At 45.0% G+C, this 6,000-nt stretch overlaps 1 long non-coding RNA gene across 1 annotated transcript in view; it reads right to left on the reverse strand.

Moving 5' to 3' along the window:
• LOC311239609 overlaps positions 1–2,081 on the reverse strand; it is a 41,995-nt gene extending 39,914 nt beyond the window's left edge. The window contains exon 1 of the long non-coding RNA XR_014620436.1: positions 2,023–2,081. This is a non-coding gene — a long non-coding RNA (uncharacterized lncRNA). The remainder of the gene's footprint in view (positions 1–2,022) is intronic.
• Between the last annotated feature and the right edge of the window lie 3,919 nt (positions 2,082–6,000).

Below are 6,000 nucleotides of genomic sequence, written 5' to 3' on the forward strand. Positions count from 1 at the left end.
TTACATACCTGGGTTCCATCCTAGAGGCTAATCTCTCCTGTGACAAAATGGCATCCAATGTAATAAAAAAAGTCAACCAACGAACTCGATTCGTGTACCGGATCTCCTCTCTGGTAAACAAGAATACCCTGAAGACTCTGGCAGGAGCACTCATTCAAGGGTACTACGACTATGCTTGCACCTCATGGTACCAAAGCACCTCAAAGGCGCTAAAAACAAAATTACAAACATCTCAAAACAAACTGGTCAGACTACTGCTTGACCTTACTCCTAGAACCCACCTAACCCCTGCCCACTTTGACAACCTAGGATGGCTTAGAGTAGACGACCGAGTACAGCAACTTGCAATGGGCCTGGTCTACAAGATACACTACACGACCAAGGTACCCATGTACATGTCAAAATACTTCCCCAAGGTCAGTGAATACCACGATCACAACACCAGAGGGAGCTCCACAAACCATGTTTTTTTTTATCCACTTTTTCTCCCATTTTCCTATATTTTCTCCCATCCCAATTTCGTATCATCCAATTCAACCCTCCCCTGTCACAAACGCTGTTTTTTGCCTCCCACAAGCCGACTGCAATGTGGACTAAGTCATACATAGCACATGTCCCCTCCGGTACTCGAGGTAACAGCAGTCGCATCTTTTCACCTGCGCAGCTCGATCTCTCAGTGGCGAGGAGTAACGCGTGGGAGGCTCACGCTGCCCCTGACACTTCCTGTTTCTACTGCGCAGGCGCACCAACCGACCTGTAGGAGTCGCTGTCCACAATGCCCGATCCCCACCCATCAGTTTCCCACCCCCTAATACGGCCAATGTGTATTAGTATGAATGACCAGCTAAACTGAAAGCAATGTGGAGCGCTGGGCTCGAACAGGCAAGCCCAGCGTCTCCGTCATTCGTGGCGAGCGCCTTGCCCACTACGCCACGTAGCCGCCCTGCTCCACAAATCATGTTAAACCCAGATTCGGCTCAAACAAGGGACTAAACACGTTTTCGCAATTATGCCACATCAATGTGGAACGCCCAACCTAAAGCTGTAAAGGAATGTGAATTACTACCCACTTTCAAAACCACTCTCAAGGAACACCTACGGGAGACTGCAATTCGAAACTGGCCCCTGTAAATGTCCTAACCCAACCCTCTCCAATGTACAGTAATTTACCTAGTATGGTTGTCAATATTCCAATGTACAGTTTTGCTTGTACAGTGTTTCTCCCCCCCCCCCCCCCCCCACCTCCTCCAATGTACAGTTTTTACGTCAAATGTATATACTCCCTTTTCTGGACTCTTTTTGTATCACAAACAGTACTGTATTTGCAAATCTGGTATGTCATGAATGTATAGATGTAGCAGTACTGTCTATCTGTATGTCGTGCGTGTCATATGATGAATTGAAAATGGGGGACCCTGATGTAAACAAGACTAAAGTCTTTCTCTGGTCTGCATGCATCCCCTTAACAATTGTATGTATTGAGCTGTACTGTACTGTACCCATTCTGCAATCTGTTAATAAACTTTTCAATCAAAGGGATATGTTAGAAGTAAACGACCTGACTTGTCTACAACATGGCAGAACTCTAAACACTCTGTTGTATTTACTTCCCGATCAGCTGCTACACTCCAGCTGCACACATTTAGCTCGTGTTAGCTAGCTAGCTTACTTAGCTAGCAGCTAACGTGCTAACGGCTGTTAAGATGACGGTTTGCTTGCATTCGTCAAACATTTAACCGACTTGAGGTAACGTTAGCTATAAACTGAGAACGCGTGTTGGTATATTCCTGACCCGGCAGGTCCATCTCACTTAGCCCACCGTCTGCTGGTCTCCCGGCTAACAGAGCTAACAGTTAGATAACAGAGCTAACAGAGCTAACAGTTAGCCAGCAGAGCTAACAGAGCTAACAGTTAGCAGCTAAAGCTAATCTCCTCGACACACAGCTAACTGTAAGGCCGCGACATGTCTCCCAACAAAACAATAACAATAAGCTGAAATACAAATAACAGTGTTTGATTTACCTGTGTACTTTTGGCGTAAGGTTTAGCGGCGATGTGATATCTTCTGCTTCTGATTCTCCCTCCAGCCGTGACGTGTCTCCTGTGACGCCGGAGGCCTGAATGCCTTCTACAACAGAACTGCGTTTCCGCGTCTCTGATTGGCCAGGTCATTTCTGGTCATGTGTCATGTACGCCCAATCGTGGGACCGCAAGTGTCTACACTGGTTAAGCTTAGGCGCTCGTTCGAAGTTGGTTAAGGAAAGAGTTTGTCTTAGAGCAGGGCGATAGAACGCCAGGTAGTTTGCAGCATAGATATCTATAGTTTGCAGTCTGTTAGACCCGGAAATAGGAGCAGAACTTGCTGTCCCACGATTGGCGCACATGTCACATGACCTGGCCAATCGGAGCGCAAAACTCGAACGCGGAAGCACTCTTCGGCTGCCCAAAGTATTCCGAGAGCTGTCATGCAGCGCAGCGCCACCAGAGGGAGCACTATTGTTTGATTGAAAACTTTATTAACAGATTACAGAATGGGTAAGGGGATGCAGACCAGAGAAACACTTTCGTCTTGTTTACATCAGGGTCCCCCATTTTCAATTCATCATAACATATATGACATACATGACATACAGATACAGACAGTACTGCTACATCTATACATTTATGACATACCAGATTTGCAAATACAGTACTGTTTGTGATACAAAAATAGTCTAAAAAAAGAGAGTATACACATTTGACGTAGAAACAGTACATTGGAGGAGGTGGGGTTGGGGGGGTACTGTACATAGGATGTGGGGGGGGGGGGGGGGGTGTTGTATGTGTCACAGCCTACCGCTTCACAGATCACCGGCAAAAAAATATCAAATTCATATACGGGTAGTAATTTTAGCACAAGTAATTTTAGCACAAGTTTATACAACAATAGATATTAATGCAAAAAAACAAGAAAAATAATGTGCCATTGTATATAGATAATTTGATTTAGCTGTAACAATACTGCATTCAAATTGTGCATCAAAATATCAATATTGCAATTATATATTTACTATTATAATATGATAAAGATGGACAAGAAATAAAATAAACGGCAAGAAATAAATAATTCGCTTATTTCAATTCAGAAGGAACAACGAAACCACCCCAGATAATGAACACGTTGTATGTATTTTTTCAATATGTCATGATAATAATAATGTGTACAAAAAAACAAAAAACAAACCCTCAAGTATAAAACAAATATTAGTAGTACTAATTATTAGAAATCACCTCTCAGCATGTTCACTAAACTGCATTATTGACAATACAGACATTCAAAGCATGGAATCACTGGGGCAGAACAATGCTGGAGCCAATTTAATTCAAATATTAGATAAATACAGAGCCAATTTTATTCAAATATTAGATAAATACAAATATAATAAATAGACATTACGTTACAAACATTACTTGAACTGACAGGAGATTAATATATATATATATAGACACCAACACTGATATGAGAGGAACACTGCCAGGCTGGTGACCCTGTTAGAAGTAACTGTTCTTCATGTATATCACTGAAAAACAGAGACTTAAATTTGTTGTGACAGCGTCAGGCAGGATATTAGATCATGCAGTGGAAGTCCACTGTGCGGCCTGTACATGATGCAGCACAAGAGAAGCCCTTTACATGTTATTATTATCAGTTGTTGTGGACGGCACACACACACACACACACACACACACACACACACACACACACACACACACACACACACACACACACACACACACACACACACACACACACACACACACACACACACACACACACACACACACACACACACACACACACACACACACACACACACACACACACACACACACACACACACACACACACACACACACACACACACACACACACACACACACACACACACACACACACACACACACACACACACACACACACACACACACACACACACACACACACACACACACACACACACACACACACACACACACACACACACACACACACACACACACACACACACACATTTCATCACTTATGGAATGCTTCTGAGGAAGACGGTAGATTTCAGTCGAACCATTAAGGTAAAGAAACGTCTATACATATGAACGTCTTATAGTAATTTAAGTTAAGACTATTAAGACTAGATGAACCTTTTCCAATCAATAAAAAATAAAAAGTTACCAATCAATTATCACGATGTACAACGTTGCTGCACATCTATTACTTCTAGTCAGTTTAGTTCTTCTAGTAAAGCTGTGAAACCTTAAAGCACACGCTGATCAAAGGAGAATGCCCCGGTCCAGGATGGGGTGAGTGTGCAGTGGACTCTGAAGCGTGGCGTGGTGCGACTGCTGTGAACTGGTCCATGAACACCAGGTGCATGAAGAGACGTCGCCGTCTACATTTGACATCAATACCAATCCCATAATAGAAAACCTACAAACATTTAACATTTACTTTTGCCAGGTCGGAATCACGTAATCAAGGCCGTTTGTGCGACGGGTCCGAGAGAGCTGGCATGTTTAATTATACACCCGCTCCATTGACCAAGGATGGCATTCGATTTAACCCTTTAAGTTTCACTACCACACTACAGAAGGTTGACCCTTTACTATCACACTACAGACGGTTATCACAAGGTAGTAAAAGGGTTAACCCTTTGTCGTGTGGCAGTGAAAAGGGTTAACCTTCTGTGTATTGTCGCAGTGAAAAGGGTTAACCGTTTGGTAGTGCGGCGGTGAAAGGGTTAAACGCCACAAAAGGTGGACCACCTACACCTTCCAATACAGTGCGTATATTGTGTTTACCACGTCATCGCTGGGTCAGCCTCTACTATTTAGATTATTTTCACAAATGATACCCGCCGCTCTGCCCCTCTCTCCGTTAAAACCCCTTCCTTCATCCATGTCTCCCGCAGTGGGAAGGTGTCGTCACTGCCTCCTCCCTCCGTGTTCGTCCACAGAGCGCTTCCTCCCCAGGCCTCTCCTCCGTCTCGTGGGCTGCGTGCCCCTCGAGGAATCCCCGTCGCCTACGGAGAGCAACGCATGAAGCGGTGTTAAAGAAAAAAGAAAAGTGGACCGACTTCGTAACTGGGTCAAAGTTATCGTCGGGGCTGTGGTCGGGGGGGAATTGTTCATACATTCTGCACATTACCGCTCACAGCCCTGCTAAATATTCCATCTCACTGTGTATATACTTGACCACATCGTGCACAATTGTACAGCCCTGGCCTATTTTATTTTATAATTCTATTCTGTTGTGCTTCTATTTTAATTTAGTTTATATTCCATTTTATTTTATTCCACCTTTTTATTTTATTCTACCGTGATTGTCCGTCCGTTAATGTCGCACCAAAAACGACCCAATCAAATCCCTTGCATGTGTAAACTACTTGGCAATAAAGACCTTTCTGATTCTGATTCTGATTCTGGAACCACTGTGAGCAGATTAGCTACTTGTAGCCCGACCTGTGAAGCCATCTGGGCTGGAACTACTGCAGGAGTCCATGCAGCTGCTCTCGTCCTCTTCGCTCCTCGTGGAGCCACTCTGGAACTACTGCAGGAGTCCATGCAGCTGCTCTCGTCCTCTTCACTCCTCGTGGAGCCACTCTGGAACTACTGCAGGAGTCCATGCAGCTGCTCTCGTCCTCTTCACTCCTCGTTGAGCCACTCTGGAACTACTGCAGGAGTCCATGCAGCTGCTCTCGTCCTCTTCGCTCCTCGTGGAGCCACTCTGGAACTACTGCAGGAGTCCATGCAGCTGCTCTCGTCCTCTTCACTCCTCGTGGAGCCACTCTGGAACTACTGCAGGAGTCCATGCAGCTGCTCTCGTCCTCTTCGCTCCTCGTGGAGCCACTCTGGAACTACTGCAGGAGTCCATGCAGCTGCTCTCGTCCTCTTCACTCCTCTTGGAGCCACTCTGGAACTACTGCAGGAGTCCATGCAGCTGCTCTCGTCCTCTTCACTCCTCGT

This window comes from Notolepis coatsorum (genome assembly GCF_963971535.1).
Source record: "Notolepis coatsorum genome assembly, chromosome: 13".
NCBI lineage: Eukaryota > Metazoa > Chordata > Actinopteri > Aulopiformes > Paralepididae > Notolepis > Notolepis coatsorum.